This window comes from Jaculus jaculus, chromosome 9 (genome assembly GCF_020740685.1).
Source record: "Jaculus jaculus isolate mJacJac1 chromosome 9, mJacJac1.mat.Y.cur, whole genome shotgun sequence".
NCBI lineage: Eukaryota > Metazoa > Chordata > Mammalia > Rodentia > Dipodidae > Jaculus > Jaculus jaculus.
This window is the reverse complement of record NC_059110.1, coordinates 132,387,865-132,406,171: the sequence shown is the minus strand read 5'-3', so window position 1 is coordinate 132,406,171 and position 18,307 is coordinate 132,387,865. Positions and strand designations below refer to the sequence as shown.

Genomic DNA, 18,307 nt, shown 5'->3' with positions numbered 1-18,307 from the left:
CACCATGTGCCTGAGGAGTAACATCTGAGTTGAAACCTGAGTGATGAGAAGATGCAGACTGACAGATCTAGAGGAAAAGGATTCTCTTCCAAAGGCCTAGGGTCCTGCAGGGCAGGAGAAAAGGCCTTTGGTTCCATCCTTGACAAGGAAGGCAGGTCAGAGCTTGTAGGCCATGACTGTGCATTGGGGTTTATTTCAGTTATGACAGGCGAATCTTCGCTAGTCTAAGGGGAGTCACAAGACCTGATAAATTTACATCTCACAAATATCAGTGCAATGGTAAAGTGGCCCACAGATTGTAAAGGGCCGGCTGCAGGCCATGCTAGCTCAGGTAACAAGTGGTGTCTTGGATGAGCCACTGTGGAAGCAGTAAATGAAACAATGACATAAATTGGAAAGGCTACCTACTTCCAGGGAAGCTTGTTTGGCAGGCACAATCCTTGGCCTCTGCTTACCAGTGATTACAAGGAAGCTCAGATCTCACCCTCTAAGGTGCTAATCATTGAATCAGTGCATCTTAGTGGCTAAAGACGTACAAGGGGAAATGGAGGAGCAGCAACTGGACATCCTGGCCTTTGGAGCCTTCATTGTGGCAGAGGCATTCTATTTCTTAGGTGGGAGGTGAAAGGGGACACCATTCCCCAGCAGAAGTTCCTCCAGAGCTGGAGTCTCCAAGGAGCTGGATCTGAGCCTCAGTTTCCCAACTCCTGAGCTTCTGAGGAGTTCTGAGAAGCAGTGACTCAGGGGAGGTCCCTACCCTGAATGCCTCTTCTCAGCCTACTGGTAATGAGTCACCTTGTTCCCTCCCTCTAGAGTGACCCGGGGGCCAAACCCTTTATGAGTCCACACCTCACTCACTCTTCTCTCATCTGGTTGGGACAGCTGCCTAGTAGAGCTTTTGGCTCCCTGGGGGCACAATTTGTCTGCAACTGTCCATGTTCCTTGAGAGGCCTTTGGTAGGAACTGGAGATGAGTAAAAAGGAAGACCCCCATCCCTCCCCACCCACCCATGCATTGAAAGGGGTTGTATGTGTTAATACCTATGATCTCAAGTTGTAGCTGCAGAACCATTCGACAGTATTTTATATGCTTGGGAAGATAATAATTCATTTATTTATTTATTTTGCTGTGGCTTGCACCCAGGACCTCGCCAATGCTAGGCATTACTCTAACTGCAAGTCGTGAAGGATTTTCTTCTTGGGCACATTTTTTTGTACAACAAACCTTGGTGTGTGTGTGTGTGTGTGTGTGTGTGCAACCAGAGGTCTCCGTAGTGGGCAATGCAGACACGAGAGGTTTTGTGAGGGGCGTGTGGTGAAGGTGGAGGGCGCGGGTGTGTATATGTGTGTATGAGCGTGTGTGCTGATCAAGAGACTTTCATTTCTGGCGGTGCTCGGGCTGCCCAACGCTAGGGCGTCAGGGGTCAGCCGTGCGAGGATGTCAGGCTGAGCCACAGAAGCGAGCAGGAGTGGCGGGGAGAGAGCTCGGCTCTCCCGCACACAGCCAGGCAGACGGCCCGAGGGATGCTCGCTCAGGTCCCCCGCCAGCGTTTGGTCGCCTCCTACTTCCTGCGTTTGGTGGCCTCCCGGCCACTCCGTGCGTCCCCCTTCCCGCCTGGCCCACGAGCCAGCGCGGCGCCCGCCCTCCACCCTCGCCCCGCCGCCGGGACTTCTCCGCCCAGGAGGGACCTGGCCGTTGGACCGCGGTCGGCACAGCCGCACGCCCCGGCCCTCCCGGGGACCCTCCGCCGGGCCCCGCCCCGAGCTCCCGCGTGGCTCTCCAAGTTACCTGCCTCGGGACTCTCGGTCCGACCCTCTGCCCTGGCTGCTTCCCGAGAACCCCAAGTCACATTCTTAGGGGAGGCGATCCTCCAACCCAGATGGGCTCGGATCCCCAGACCGGCCGAGAGGAGCGTCAACTGGGGGGCGGGTGAAAGTTGCACTGAACTTAGCCCTCGTCCGCCCCATCCTTTCATTGCGCTTAACCTTTCTCGGAACCCAATGGCCCGGGAGCGGCGTCCCGGGACCGAGGTATCTTCCAGGCACGTGGGTGCCCGAGCGCTGTGCGTGGCGCAGGCGACCCCCCGCCCTCGAGGCCGGGGACCTCCCCACCCCCCGGGGGCGGGGAGCGCTCGGGGGGGACCTGGAGCGGGACCCTCGCTCCCCGGCGTGCGCATCCATCCTTCCTTCCATCCCACTCATCCGTCCATCCATCCATCCATTCATCCGTCCTCCCATCAGTCTGTCCATCCTTCCTTCGGAAATCCATCCATCCATCCATCCATCCATCCATCCATCCATCCATCCATCCATCCATCCATCCATCCATCCATCCATCCATCCATCCGCCCCGTCGGTCCGCCGGCCCGCCGCCGCCCGCGCCTGGGAAACCTCGGGCTGATTGAATGCAGACGTGGGGTGTCTGCTTGCCAGGGGCCGGAGGGCGGCGGGGCCAAAGGAACCCTGGTGGGATCCACGGTGTGGGGCGGGGGGGGGGGGGAGAGGAGAGGAGGCAGGGAGGCAAGGGAGGGGGAAAGGCCGGGGCGGGGAGCAGAGTGAACACCCCCAAAAGCCGCAGTTTGCAATCGGCTTCGACTCGGACGTGCCAACTCCGGCGGGCCCCGAGGGGGGCCGAACGGCGGGGCGCGGGGACCCGGCGGGACGCCCGGGGCAACTTTCCGGCGGGAGGCGCGGCCGGAGGGGGCGGCGCCGGCGGCGGAGGCGGGAGCGGGCCGAGGGAGGGGGCCGCTTTAAAGGCTTTCTTACCCACAATGCTTTGTGGGGACGTTGACAAGTGGATCCAAGATGGCGTAGAAAGTAATGACAGGTAAGTCCCGACTTCCCGGTCCTCGGCTGCCGGGGCGGCGTCGGGAGCCGCCCGAGCTGGGCGCGGAGACGCCTCGACTCCCTGTCGGCGTGCCCGGCCGCGAGCGGCGCGGCCCCGGCCCCGGGGCGCGGGGTCCGGGCGGCCCGCCGCGGGGCCTGAGAAGCGGGGCTGTCCGAGGCGAGGCCCGGACGGCTGGGGGGCTGTTTACGGCTTCCTCCCCGTGCCCGGGGTGTGGGGGGGGTCCCGCTCCGCGGCTCGCGCGGGGGCTCCGCGGGGTGTGGGGGTGCGCGGGCACTGGGGTCGGGGGCGGCGGGGAGCGGGGGGAGGTGGCGGACCCGGCACCCGCCCGGGCCTGGGAGGAACGGAGGGAGGGAGGGAGGGAGGGAGGGAGGCCGGCTCCGGCACGGGCCGCCCGGGGCTCGGCGGGGTCGCGGCGGGGGGTGGGGTGCGCGCGGCGGCCTCCCCCCCGCCCCGCCCCGCCCCGCCCGGCCCCGCCTCGCCTCCCCCGGCCCCGAGGTGAGGAGCCGCGGGGGAGGGGGCCGCGGGGCCCGGGAAGTGGGTCAGGGGGGCGCCCCTCCCCCGCCCGGGGCCCGGCCCCGCGATTCCCTTTCGAACCCCAACCCCCCCTCCCCAGCCCCCTTCCTCCTCCCCCTTCCTCGGAAATGCTTCTGCGCCGGGCCAAGCGCACCAACAAAAATAAAAACAAGAGCACTTCCTGGAGGTGCTCCTGGGGTCCCTTGGTCCTGGGCTGGGGCGCTGCGGTCTTAGTTAACAACTTTGATTTCTCTCCTTTAAATTACCGGGAGTCCTCCGTCCCTTCTCCCCGCCCCCCCTCCCCCTCCCCTGGCCTCCGTGGAGGGTCCTCCGCACTGGGCTGGAAGCTGAGAGTCCAGATTTTTTGTGGGGTCCGAACCTTAGGTTTTTTTTTTTTTTCTTTGTTGTTGTTGCTGCTGCTGCGATTTCAAATTGTCATTCTTTCTCCCTTACAACTTTTCAGGCAAGTCATGAATACAATAAAAAAGTCTTAACTCCAGAGATAGTGGGTTCCCAGAGCACAGGAAGGCGGGGGGGGGGGGGTGAGGGGGGAGCTATCTTGGGTAGTTTGGTGTTCGTTTATTTTGTCCTCCTCATACATATTTGTATGCTTCCTTCGCTTCTTTCCCTCCTGTTTTTTTTTTTTTTATAAGTAAGATTAATCAGTGCTGGAAAATAAGACTTGATTATGTTTTCGATTTAACGAACGTTTTGTAATGTATTGTTGAGAGGCAGTATTTTCATTTTTAGGTCAAACATTTGTTTACCAAACTTAACAGTGTTGTTTTTGTCAGTTCTTCCATTTTAAAGTCTTCGTGTTCTTTCTGAAGTTGATAAAAACTTTGTCACTGAGAGTGCCTGTTACTGGTATTGTATTGACACACATTGTACTTTTCTGTTTGCCTCAGGAATTGGATGAAGCAGTTGATCACTAATGAACTCAACAGTGCTAGTGAGATGTGTAAGGTGAGACTCCAGTTAAAAATGATTTCTCTTTCATACTTTATTGTAACCAACTCATAATAGTAAGCCCCAAGCTCAGCAATTTGGTGGGGCCCTCTTTATTTTCCAAATTTATCACTGGGCCAAATGGAATACACGTAGGGCTAGATTGAGGAAGAAAGACTGATTGATATGCCACTCTTTTTTTTTTTTAACTGTTTTTTATCGTTTTATTTAATTATTAGATACTGAGGGACAGGGGGAGAGAGTGAGAGAGAATGGGCACACCAGGGCCTCTAGCCTCTGCCAGATGCATGCATCACAATGTGCATCTATCTGGCTAATGTGGGACCTGGAGAATCGAACCCCAGGCCCTTAAGCTTTGCAGGCAAGTGTGTTAACTGCTAAGCCATCTCCCTAGCCCTACCATTCTTTTTTTTTTTTTTTTTTTCTTTAGTGGCTCCAACATATTTGGACATAGTGGAGCTTGTCCAGAGAGCCAAATGTTATTTGCAGCTATCCTGATCACTGTCTTCTCCAGGAGTAATTATAGTTCGCCTCTTCGAATTTCCTTGCGTAACTTTAATTGGATGTCTTAATTTTATCTGTTCTTCTGTCCGTTGCTTACTCTACATTGAGTATATGTGCTTGGATATATGGGGTTTGTGTATCTGCAGTTTGTGGGACTCTGTAAAGTACGCCCTTTGTATTGGAAAGACTTATTTTAGGCAAGTCAAACAGTTCTTCTTCTATTTAGAAAAAAAATATTATTTATTTATTTATCTTCAAGGAGGGGGGCACAGCAGGGCCTCCAGCCACTGCAAACAAACTCCAGATGCATGTACCACTTTGTGCATCTGCCTTTACATTGGTACTGGGGAATCAAACCTGGGTCCTTAGGCTTTGCAGACAAGCACCTTAACCACTGAGCCATCTCCCCAGCCCCTTCTGCTTCTATTTTATTGCATGTAGTTATTTATGGTGGGTAGTGTGTGTGTGTGTGTGTGTGTGTGTGTGTGTGTGTGAGAGAGAGAGAGAGAGAGAGAGAGTGTGTGTGTGTGTGTGTGTGTGTGTGTGGTTGCTATGGATGGAATCCAAATCCTCACACATGCTAGAACTGTACCACTGAACTACATTCCCAGGCCTTTGCTCTTCTTTTCTGAGAAATGGCATGTCTCTCTAGCAATGATTTCAAAATAGAAAGGGTAGTGTTGAGCTCTATTAGCTTATTAAGGATGACTATTTTTTTGTTATTTCCTGGTCATGTATGATGTATAAATTCAAAGTACCCTAATTTGTGATGTTTTAAAAGGACATTATTGATAGATATATGTTAGTGAACTGATCTTTCTTTTTCTTTTCTTTTTTTACTTTTGGTTTTTCAAGGTAGGGTCTCACTTTAGTCCAGGCTGACATGGAATTCACTATGTAGTCTCAGGGTGGTCTTGAACTCACAGTGATCCTTCTATCTCTGTCTCTCCCATGCTGGAATTAAAGGCATTGGCCACTTTTATCATTTTTTTTTTAAACCTATAGATAATTCTGTGGACAGGAGCCAAGTATCTGCTTTTTGCCTGCAGAGGTGTTCGTTTGTAGTCTAAAATTGAGTATTTACAAGTAGGTAATCTTGTGAGGCTTATGTTTATTGGCTTGCATTGTGTCGAGGCATTTTTCCCAGTTTCCACACATGTATACAAGTGTTAGTATTCACTCCAAAGTGAAGTTAGTGGTTGGCCACCAAATAGTTTGTTACATGGAGTATTCTAAAATGGGAAATACCATAGTATTGAAGGTTGTGGTAGAGAGAAGTCTGTGTCTTTGAGCTGAATAAAGACATGGCTTTTTTAGTCTGTCCTTTTGGCTGGTAAGCTGGGACACTATTTTTAGGTAAGGCTTTATTTTTTGGGAGCCAGTACAGTCTGGTGACTTTATTAGTTTGGGAATTTGCTTTTATGCAATTGTTAGTAAATGACTTCATTTTAAAAAAGCATAAATATTCAATCTTCATTATATTGAGTTCCATACACATTTATGGAATGTTGGAATGTGCAATTCTCACTGGTGAGGGGAACTGTGCCAAAATAGAAGAAGTCATTCCTGCATGTGCAGGGCCTGTGAAACTTAACAATTTCCAGAGTATTGATGAAAGTCTTAGAGTGCTGCAGAGCGACCAGATGTTATAAGCGCATCTCTGTGCTCTGTTGAAGAAGTAGGGTTGGCATTAATATTGAATGCAAATTAGTCTATAATTGTCTGCCAGTCTACATGTAAAATGCAAATACTTGCCCAGGACAAGCAGTAGGGTGCCTAGGGTTGTATACCTTCATAAACATAAGTAAACACACTTGCAAATGCAGTTGGATTGCTAAGTAATACTTTGAAATGTTTTCTCGAAGAGAAGTGTGTCATGGAGGAGGTGGCTGCATCAGCATATTTTTCTGTTCTGTGTATGGCTGTGACAGGATTACTTCTGTAGCCTGGCCTAGAAGAAGCATAGAACACTGGTCTAGTCACTTCAGGAATGGCTGAGACAGTGTGCTCTTGAGAAATTCTGAGTCTGATACAGTCAGTATTCTCTTTTTAAGACTATTGCAAATATAATATGAAGACATCTATATGTGCAAGATGCATATTATATTATGTGTGCAATATGTATGAGTATATATATGTTACATACATATAAAATATTTATTGTTTACCTTTTAGTTATCTCAAAGAAATTTAAGGTTTCCAGTCTAAATCAGTAATCACATCAGTATATATACTCTTGTAAATTCTACTGGGTCAGTTTTTTTTTTTTTTTTTTTTTTTGAGGTAGGGTCTCATTCTAGCTCAGGCTGACCTGGATTTCACTCTGTAGTCTCAGGGGGGCCTCGAACTCATGGTGGTCCTCCTACTAAAGGCATGTGCCACTATGCCCAGCTCTGGGTCAGTTTCTTTAAGAGCAGAAAGTGTTAATTAAAAAAAAAAAAGGGGGAAATGGCTCAGTGGATAAAGCACTTGCCATGCATGCTGAAAACCTGAGTTCACATCCACAGACTGTAAAAGCTGGCAGCTTTCACTGGCTTCTGTTACCTCAGCACACCTATGGCAAGGTGGAAGGACCAGAATTTTCCAAGAGCTTGCAAAGTAAAGGTGAACAAGTGACTGTTCCTCAGAAATGAGGTAGGGCCTGGAGAGATGGCTTAGCAGTTAAGGCACTTGCCTGGGAAGCCAAAGGACCCATGTTTGACTCCCCAGATCCCATGTAAGCCAAACACACACAAGGTGACTCATGTACAAGGTCTCTCATGTGTACAAGGTGGCACATTTGGAGTTCGATTGCAGTGCCTGCAGGTCCTGGCACACCAATCCTCTCTGGTACTGACACACACACACACCGTGTGTGTGTGTGTGTGTGTGTGTGTGTGTGTGTGTGTTTGTAGCCAGTCTGTTGGGCTGGCCTCAAAAAAAAAAAAATGAGTAGAAGGACAAGCCAAAAGTTGTCCTCGTACTTCCTCAGGTGCACTAAGGTGCAGCATCCCCCCTCATTCACACACATGGATATGAACATGTGCGTGAACATGCGTACGTGCATACTATGTTAATGAATAGCAGGAACTTGTCTAGTTTAACTAGAGTTTATGCGTTCATCTTGCTTTTGAGTAAAAACAACAAAAACCCCATGATTCAAAGTTTTCTTTCTTTAAAAAAAGTTTTGTTTTTTTTTTCCAAGGTAGGGTCTCTCTCTAGCCCAAGCTGTCCTGGAATTCACTATGTAGTCTCAGGGTGTCTTTAAACTCCTGATGATCCCCTACCTCTGCCTTCAGAGTGCTGAGATTAAAAGTGTGGGTCACCATGCCTGGCTTAAATTTTTTTTTTTTTTTTTTTTACTTTTCAAGGTAGGGTCTCATTAGCTCAGGCTGATCTGGAATTCACTGTGAGTCTTAGGGTGGTCTTGAACTCATGGATCCTCCTATCTCTGCCTCCCAAGCGCTGAGATTAAAGGCATATGCTACCACACCCGCTTTTTATTGCTGGTGTGATGGCACATGCTTTTAATTCCAGCACTCTGGAGGCTGAGGTAGGAGGATTGCTGTGAGTTCAAGGCCAACTTGAGACTAATTCCAGGTCAGCCTGGGCTAGAGTGAGATCCTGCCTCGAAAACCCCCCCAAAAGTTGTTTTTTACATTTATTTGAGAGGGGGTGGTGATATGGGTACCCAGGACTTCCTACCACTGCAGACAAACTCCAGATGCTTGTGCTACTTTGTGCATCTGGCTTTATATGGGTACTGGGGAACCAAACCTGGGCCACTTGGATTTGCAAGTAAGCACTGAGCCATCTCCAGCCCTCAATCAGAGTGTTCAAGGGCTGCATGGCAGGTTTATTAATTAATTAATTACTTAATTTATTTTTGAGGTAGAGTCTCCCTCTAGTCCAGGCTGACCTGGAATTCGCTATATAGTCTCAGGGTGGCCTTGAACTCATAGCGATCCTCCTCTGTGTCCTGAGTTCTGGAATTAAAGGCATGCACCATCACACCCAGCACATGGCAGGTTTTTGACTGACCAATTCTGAAGTATGAATGGTTGTGAATTTTAGTTCTTTGTCATAGTTTAGGTGTTTTGGCACATTTTGAATTTGCCTCTGTGGAAATTTACTCTACTGGGGAAATATTCTTATGGTTCCTGTCAGTAGTCAGTATGTGTAATGTTTATTTATTTGAAGGAGGGAGCAGATAGATAGCATGGGTGTGCCAGTGTGTCTGGCTAACTGCAAATCATGTGCCACCTTGTGCTTCTGGTTTTATGTGGGTAGTGGGGAGTTGAACCAGGGTCCTTTGGCTTTCCAGCCAAGCGCCTTAACCACTAAGCCATCTCTCCAGCCCAGTTTTTTTTTTTTTTTTAAACGTAGGATCTCACTCTAGCTCAGGCTGACCTGGATTTCACTATGTAGTGTCAGGGTGGTGATCCGCCTACCTCTGCCTCCCAAGTGTTGAGATTAAAGGCATGTACTACCACACCTGGCCTCTTTAATTTTAATTAAAAAAATTTTTTTTTTGTTTTGTGTTTTGTTTTTAGATATAGGGGCTCACTCTAGCTCAGCCTGACCTGGAATTCACTCTGTAGTCTCAGGGTGGCCTCCTCCCTCTGCCTCTGGAGTGCTGGGATTAAAGGCATGTACCACCATGCCTGGCTTTCTTTTCTTTTTCCGAGGTAGAGTCTCTCTCTAGCCCAGGCTGACCTGGAATTCACTGTGTAATCTCAGGTGGGCCTTGAACTCATGTCAGTCCTTCTACCTTAGCCTTCCAAATGCTGGGATTAAAGGCTTGTGTCACTGTACCAGCCCAATATAATTTTAAAGATTATTTTCTGTAAAAGCCAGGCATGCTTATAGTAAACTAATTTAGTAAACTAATAAAAAAGATTAAAGAAAAAAAGCCTGTTCTCTTCTGTTTCTAGTCTTGCTCCCCTGGGTGGGTCTGGCGAATAGCTGGTACCATTTAGCTTTTGGACGACCTCTGTGATCCAAGTGTACTAGCCATAGTGAAAAGAGCGAGGCAGGTGTGGCCATGGAACTAGCACTTGAACGTGGCACTGGGGACGCTGTGCTGTGTTGTGGTGTAAGTAGCAGTGATAATCTGAAACTACTGTCGGTTTAAGATAGCATCGAATGGTCAGACATTTGGGCAGTTAGTTCTGTGGCCCACCAGGGAAAGTTTTGATTTGTTGACCTTTTTTGTTTTGTTTTGAGGTAAGGTCTCCCTGTATCTTAGGCTGACCTAGAACACCTGTGTCTCTGGCTGGACTCAGACACATGACAATCCTCCTACCTCAGCCCTCCTGAGTGCTGGAACTGTAGATGTGTGCCACCACATTTGGTGATTTGTTGATGTTTTAAAACAATATTTGTGAACTGAATTCATATAATCTTGGGATTTGGGAATGGTGATAATAAGTTACCACTGTTCCATTTTATGATAAACTGCATAATATATTTTCTATGGGCTTTTTATAATTCATCATCCCTAATTCTTGTTAACAGCATACAGGACAGTTATTTCTATTTAAAAAAAATTCTTTATTTTTGTTTATTTGAGAGCAACAGACAGAGAGAAAGAGAGAGAGAGAATGGGCATGCCAGGGCCTCCAGCCACTGTAAATGAACTCCAAATGCATGCATTACTTTGTGCATCTGGTTTACGTAGGTCCTGAGAAATCAAACTGGGACTTAGACTTCATTGGCAAGTGCTTAACTGCTAAGCCATCTCTGTGGTCCAATTGGAGGCTAGAGAGATGGCTTAGCAGTTAAGGTGCTTGCCTGCAAAGCAAAGGACTTCAGTTCGATTCCCCAGGACCCATGTAAGCCAGATGCATAAAGTGGCGCATGTATCTGGAGTTTGTTTGCTGTGGCTGGAGGCCCTGGTGTGCCCATTCTCTCTTTCTCTGTGCTTCTTTCTCTCTCTGTCAAATAAATAAATAAAATAAAATGAGATGTTTTTGGTTTTTGGTTTTTGGAAGTAAGGCTTACTCTAGCCCAAGCTGACCTGGAATTCACTCTGTAGTCTCAGGGTGGCCTTGATCTCATGACAATCCTACTTCTGCCTCCTGAGTGCTGGTATTAAAGGTGTACACCACCACACCTGGCTATAAAATTTTTTATATTTTTGGTTTTTTGAGGCAGGAAGTAAGGCTTACTCTAGCCCAAGCTGACTTGAAATTCATTATGTGGTCTCAGGGCGGCCTCGAACCCACGGTGATCCTCCTACCTCTGCATACTGAGTCCTGGGATTAAAGGTGTTTGCCAACATGCCTGGCACTAAAATAAATTAAAAAATATTTTATTTATTTGAGAGCGAGAAGGAAAGAGGAGGAGAGAGCTTAGGGCACACAGGATCTCTTACTAATGCAAACGAACTCCAGACACATGTGCCACTTTGTGCATGTGGATTTACGTGGGTATTGGGGAATTGAACCTTAGTTGTCAGGCTTTGTAAGCAAGTACTTTTAACCAGAGAGCCATTTCCCCAGCCCCATTGCCAGTTTTCAAAAGGGGGAATTTGTGACCTGACGAGTATAATGATGGGACAGCCTGCTCTGCTATCTCTAGCTAGTCTGACTGCTTGTTTTCCAGATGAGGACATGTAGGCCTGGGGAAATTGACTTGCCCAAAGTCACACAGCTCGGTAGTAGCACAAGTTCAGTGAAGTGCGCTGTGCTCTCGGAGGCCCGTCTCAGTGTAGGGTCCTTTGATCTCGCGAGGGTTGTCGCAGGTCAGTGCTCCACTTACTGGTCCTTTGATCTCTGGGGGCTGCTGCTTGGACGTTTGGTTCCATCACTAGACTGAAGACCAGAGGCTGTGAATAGTAGTTTCATGCTTCTGAAATGATGCTATTTTTTTGTTTTGTTTTGAGACAGTGTCTTGATTTGTAGCCTTTGTAGAATAACCTTGAACTCCGGATCCTCCTGCCGTAGTCTTTCATGTGATCGGATTACAGGTGTGTGCTGCCGCATCCAGCAATTAGTGGTCTTTTCTACCAAGTGTTTAAAACCTTCTTCTCTCTCTCTTTCAGAAATTATAAAGAGCTCTGATGGGCTATTTGGGTGATACCGAGTGCAGTGAACTGCAGGTAAGTCAGGTTTAGGAGAGCATTATATATACAAACTTGGTATTTCCTGAAAAAGTGACAAGGGAGACTTTCTATTTTAGTTTAATTTATTATTATTATTATTATTATTATTTTTTTTTACGTTTTGAGGAAGGGTCTCAGTCTAGCCCAGTCTGACCTGGAATTCACTATGTAGTCTCAGGGTGGCCTTGAACTCAAGATGATTCTCCTACCAATCCCCCCCCCCCCCGCCCCAGTGCTGGGATTAAAGGCTTGAGCCACTATGCCCGGCTAATTTAATTTTTAAAGTTAGTGTACAGAGTAATGGATTTCATTTTGACACGTTCATGCATATTGTCATTGTACCTTGGTCCTGTTTGGACTTGGACAAGAAAGTCTGGCCAGAAAGGGTGACGTGGGGTAGAGCAGAGTGCTGTCAGACGAGGTGAGACTGGGAACGGAGCTGCAGGACCCGACCGAGCTGGCTCCTTGTGGAGTAGACTGGGTGATGAGCCGCCTCTGAAGAGACTGCCTCCTGCCCTGCGGTGTCAGGCTGGTGTGGAAAGAAGCAAGGGTGGGTTAATCTTCTACTTTTGTCCTAAAAGAATGTCTGCATCGAGGATGAGTGCGTCTTTGAGTAATTGCAGCTGGAGAGACTCTTCAGCTTTTGGTCAGCATTCTTGAGTGCTAATCACCCTGTGTTCTAAAGGTTAAACATTGAGTTGCTTTCTTATCTGCATGCAGGGTCATGGATCACCGTGTATGTGGGTGTATATATGTGCATATGTGTGTTTTAAAGTATCTAAATGATAAGAACATATCAGGGGAAACACAAGTTTGAGCTGTTGTGTGTGTGTGTGTGTGTGTGTGTGTGTGTGTGTGTGTTGTGGAGGTCAGGGGTTGACAAGATTACTCTCCAACTTACTCCCCCCCTCGCCCCCAGAGGTAGGGTCTCACTGTAGCCCAGGCTGACCTGGAATTTACTATGTAGTCTCAGGGTGGTCTCAAACTCAGCGATTCTCCTACCTCTGCCTACCAAGTGCTGAGATTAAAGTTGTGCACCACCACACCTGGCTGTCCACCTTACTTTTATTTTTATTACTTCTTATTTTTGTTTTTCAAAGTGGGGTTTCACTCTAGTCCAGGCTGACCTGGAATTCACTAAGTAGTCTCAGGTGGCCTCAAACTCAAACTCCTACCTTTGCCTCCTGAGTGCTTGGATTAAATGTGTGTGCCACCATGCCCTGCCTTACTTTTATTTTTATTTATTTGAGATACAGAGAAAGGCAGGTAGAGAATGGGCATGCAAGGGCTTTCAGCCACTGGGAATGAACTCCAAACACATGCTTCACTTTGTGCATATGGCTTATGTGGGTTCTGGGGAATCGAACCTTGGTACTTTGGCTTTGTAGGCAGGCACCTTAACCGCTAAGCCAGCTTTCCAGCCCCACCTTACTTTTTGAGACAGGGTCTCTGACTGAACCTAGGGGTCATGGTTTTCACAGACTAGCTAGTAGGTGAGCCCCAAGGATTTCCCGTTTCTGCCTCCCCAGTGCAGGATCACAGCCTGGCATTTTATGTGGGTTTTGAGGATCTGGACTCAGGTTTGCACACTTGTATGTACCCACTGAGTCATCTTCCCAGCTCAAAAGTTTGGACTTTCCCCCGTAATGTTCAGTACTACCTCTTATGCTATTAGCCCTTCATATTATTATCTGTTGCGGAATTTCTTGCTAATTAAAGATGGTTTGATTAATTTTCTTGGTCTTGTTAGACATAAAGTGGAAATACTTCAGAAAACAATTATGAGACTGAGCTGGGCATGGTGGTGCATATGTGGGATATAAATACTTGGGAGGTAGAAGCAGAAGAATTAGGAGCTCAAGGTTAACCTCAGCTGCACAGCAAGTTCCAGACCAGCCTGGGATATATGAGACTCTAACTCAAACACTTACCTTTCTCCAAAGAAGTTAGAAGACTTGCATGCTTACTTGTAATGCTGGGTATTGAACTCAGGTCCTGGGAATGCTAGCTAAAACATTCTACCATAGTTACATCCTCAGCCCTTAGAAGACTATTTCTGTTCTGTTTTTGGGAGGTAGGGTTTTACTGTAGCTCAGGCTGACCTGGAATTCACTATTTAGTCTTAGGGTGGCCTTGGAGTCATGGTGATCCTCCTACCTCTGCCTCCTGAGTGCTGGGATTAAAGGCGTCTGCCACGACGCCCAGCTTCAATTTACTGCTTTGTATGTGGAATGTGGGGATTGAACGTGGATACTCCAATTTGGCAAGTGCTTTATTTATTGAGCAATCTCCCCAACCCTCAGTAATATTTTTTTTCTAGGTAGGGTCTCACTCTGGCTCATGCTTACCTGGAATTCACTATGTAGTCTCACTGTGGCCTTGAACTCATGGTGATCCTACCTCTGCTTCCTGAGGGCTGGGATTAAAGGTGTGTGCCATCATGCCCTGCTCAGTAATAATTTTTAACATAGAAAGAGCTTAAGAGATTTATTGGGACAACAGCTAAGAAAGTTCAGGTCTTTAGAAGCTTGAAGCCTCAGCGATTTCTCAACTCATGCAGAGTGAAGTCTGTAGTGTCTGGTTTCCAGTCCAGGACTTGCCACTATGCCCGGGCTTGAGAAATGCTGAAAATCCTCACCCAGACAGCAGTGTTTGTTAAGATGCCAGTAGCCCAGTTCGTTTTGGATAACGACTTTTTTTTTGGCATGTGTGTGTATATGTGTGGTATACATGCATATATGTATGCATGTTCATGTGTATGGGTGCATGTGGTATGTATGTTCATGTATGCGTAGGCCAGAATTCAGAGTCGAGTGACTCAGTCACTTTGCACCTTATCATCGCCCCCTTCCCCGAGATAGGGTCTCCCTCTAGCCCAGGCTGACCTGGAATTCATGTGTAGTCTCAGAGTGCCTTCTAACTCACAGTGCCTTCGAGAACAGGGTCTCACTGATTCCTCCAGACTAGCTAGCCTGAGCCCCAGAGACCGTGGGGCCACCTGCAGCATTTTACGTGGGTTCTGTGGGTCTGAACTCAAGGCCCCATGCTTGTGCAGCAAGTCGTCTTATTTTATTTTTTCAGTCCCACTGAGCCCCCTCCCTGGCCCGAGAATAACTTCACGGGAACTTTCTGACAGAAAAGTGGAGAGCAGAGCATCAGTCCCCGGGCATTCGTCTGACTGCGCAGGTCTCAGTGGTGGTGCAGCCGTTGCCTTCTTTGCAGCAGGTTCAGTGGAGTAGGTTGGAGAGGGCATTCGCTGGCCCTCAGTTGTGTGCTTGTGAGTAAAGAGAGCTGCATGGCTTGTCAGGTGGTTCCTGGGTTCTGGAAAGGGCTTTGAGTGAAGAGAACTCAGATTAACTGCCCAGTTCCTATGTTATCTATGTTTTGGGCTAATTATTCAATCTCTTGAGACCAAGGCTGTTTATTTTTTGTGACAATGAAACTTGTTGCTTGTTCAAAATCGTAAAATGCAGGTGTATTAGGAGAAACTAATCTTATCGCCGAAGATGCCCATTTTTATTTGGAATGGGCATAAATTTTGGAATAATTTTAAATCTTGGGAAAGTTGCAGGTATAGATCAGAGTTCTATATAGCCTTTGTCTTACCCAGTTTTCTCCATTGTTAACATTTTAAATTCCATAGCACATTTGTCACATTTAAGGCACTACCATTGGTAAGTTGCTGTTAACTAATTTTCAGTCTGTATTTGATTTTCACCAAGTTTTTCTAGTAATGTCCTTTATCTGTTCTTGAATCTTTCTAGGATTCCATATTATAGTTGTTATTTCCTCTGGGCTATTGTAGTTTCTCCAACTTTGTGTTTTTACAGCACGTTTAAAAGTCTGTTTTTTTTTTAACGCCTTTATTTTTAAATTTTATTTTATTTCTTGGATTTTCAAGGTAGGGTCTCACTGTGGTCCAGGCTGACCTGGAATTAACTCTGTCATCTCAGGGTGGCCTTGAACTCATGGCAATCCTCCTGCCTCTGCCTCCTGAGTGCTGGGATTAAAGGCGTGCACCACCATGCCCGGCTCGCCTTTATTTTTTTAATTTTTATTTTTAAATTTTTATTAACATTTCCCATGATTATAAAAAAAATATCCCATGGAAATTCCCCCCCCCACACTTTCAAGTCTGTGTTTTTTGTTTTTTTTTTTTATAAATTTTTATTTATTTATTTATTTGAGAGCGACAGACACAGAGAGAAAGACAGAGAGGGAGAGAGAGAGAATGGGCGCGCCAGGGCTTCCAGCCTCTGCAAACGAACTCCAGACGCGTGCGCCCCCTTGTGCATCTGGCTAACGTGGGACCTGGGGAACCGAGCCTCGAACCGGGGTCCTTAGGCTTCACAGGCAAGCGCTTAACCGCTAAGCCATCTCTCCAGCCCAAGTCTGTGTTTTTATTACATACTTAAGTGTATATGTGTATGGGCATTCGTGTGGTATGGCACTCATGTGGACATCAGAGGACAATCTCAAGGTGTTTCTTCTTTCACCTTCCTTTGAGACAGGGTCACTGTTACCATTGCTGCTTGAGAGATTTCTGGACTCTCCTTAAGTGTGTTGGGGTTACAGGTGCATATACCACTTTGCTTCTGGCTTAGTATGGCCACTGAAGAGGATTGAACTCAGGTTGGCAGGCTTGCACGCAAATACCTTCAACCACTGAGATGTCTCTTTAGGCCTCGACTGTTATTCATTCATTTGTGTGTGTGTGGGGGAGGTGTATGGGTGCATACATGTCACCCAATAAATGTGGAGTCAGAGGAGTTGTTTGTGTTCCCCCTTCTTTGAGACATGGTCTGTCGGTGTTGCAGATGAATGTGGTCAAAAAGTTTGTCCCTGGATCTTCAGTTTCTCCTGTCCCACCTCCTAGTGGGATCACAGATGCACCACTTTGCATCAGGCCAGCCTGGCCTGATCTTCAGCATATGAAACGCTTGTTTCAAAATATAAATAAAGAAAGTAAAGCATGTCTTTTTTTTTTTCTTTTTTTGTTTTGTTTTGTTTTGAGACAGGATCTTGGTCTAGCCCAGGCTGACCTGGAATTCACTATGTAGTCTCAAGCTGGCCTCGAACTCACGGCAATCCTCCCTCTACCTCCTGAGTGTGCTGGGATTAAAGGAGTGCACCACCATGCCTGGTTTAACATTTAAATTTATTGTACCCAAGTCCCAATTGATTTTGGAATTCAGTGGTGTTTACCTTTTGGTGAAAGAGTTTATTCAAATAGATGATGATTGGTGAATGTGTTTTCTAGCCTTTTCTCCATAGGCTTGGTCTCTCCTAATGTTTCTTGTTTATTTGGTGTGTTTATACGTTTAGAGAACAGAGGTGAAAAAGCTGGGCGTGGTGATGCATACATATCTTTAATCACAGCACTGGGGGGTGGCAGAAGTAGGAGGGTCTCTGAGTTTCAGGCCAGCCTAAACTGAAATAAAGGTTCTATTTTTAAAATTTAATTTAATTTTTTTCCTTTTAAAAATACTTAAATTTTTTAATTAACAACTTCCATGATTATAAAAAATATCCCATGGTTTATTTTATTTTTAAATATATTTTATGTATTTGAGAAAGTGGGGGTGCAGAGAGAGAATGGGTGCACCAGGGCCTCGCAAACAAACACTAGATGCATGCACCACCTTGTATGTCTGTCTTACATGGGTCCTGGAGAATCGAACCGGGATCCTTTAGCTTTGCAGACAAATGACTTAACCGCTAAGCCATCTGTCCCCCAAAGGTAGTTATATTGGGCAGATAATGGTTTTCCCTTTTTATTTTTATTTTTGAGCTAGGCTCTTACTCTAGCCCATGACGACCTTAAATTTGCCATATAGTCTCAGGGTGGCCTTGAACTCACAGAAATCCATCTACCCCTGCATCCTGAGTGCTGGGATTAAAGGCATGTGCCACCATGCCTGACATAAAAAAGTTTTTATTTTATATTTTTTATTGATTTTCAAGCAGAGAGAGAAAGAACAAGAAAATGAGAATGGGCACTATAAACAAACTTGACTCACATGTCACTTTGTGTATCTGGCTTTCTTTTTTTAAATTTTTATTATTTGAGAGCAACAGACACAGAAAGAGGCCAATAGATACAGAATGGAGAATGGCATTCCAGGACCTCCAGCCATTGCAAACAAACTCTAAATGCATGTGCCCCCTTGTGCATCTAGCTTATGTGGGTCCTGGGGAATCGAACCTTAAACCAGGGTCCTTAGGTGTCACAGGCAAGTGCTTAACCACTAAGCCATCTCTCCAGCCCCATCTGGCTTTCTTTATGAGGGTACTGGGGAACTCGAACCCAGATCATCAGGTTTTGCAAGAAAACACTGGCAAATGCATTAAGCACTGAGGAATCTCTCTATTCTAGTCCTTATTTAAAAA

At 46.8% G+C, this 18,307-nt stretch overlaps 1 protein-coding gene across 4 annotated transcripts in view; it reads left to right on the top strand.

The window, feature by feature from the left end:
- Window positions 1–2,780: 2,780 nt before the first annotated feature.
- Helz (helicase with zinc finger) overlaps window positions 2,781–18,307 on the top strand; it is a 181,032-nt gene continuing 165,505 nt past the window's right edge. For 2 of the 4 annotated variants that reach the window (XM_045159247.1, XM_045159244.1), the window contains exons 1-3: window positions 2,781–2,826; window positions 4,269–4,326; window positions 11,858–11,914. The gene's annotated coding sequence lies outside the window, so the exon portion shown is untranslated. Of the gene's footprint in view, window positions 2,827–4,265; window positions 4,327–11,857; window positions 11,915–18,307 lie in introns of those variants that run through there. The other 2 variants (XM_045159245.1, XM_045159246.1) reach the window with 2 other exon arrangements.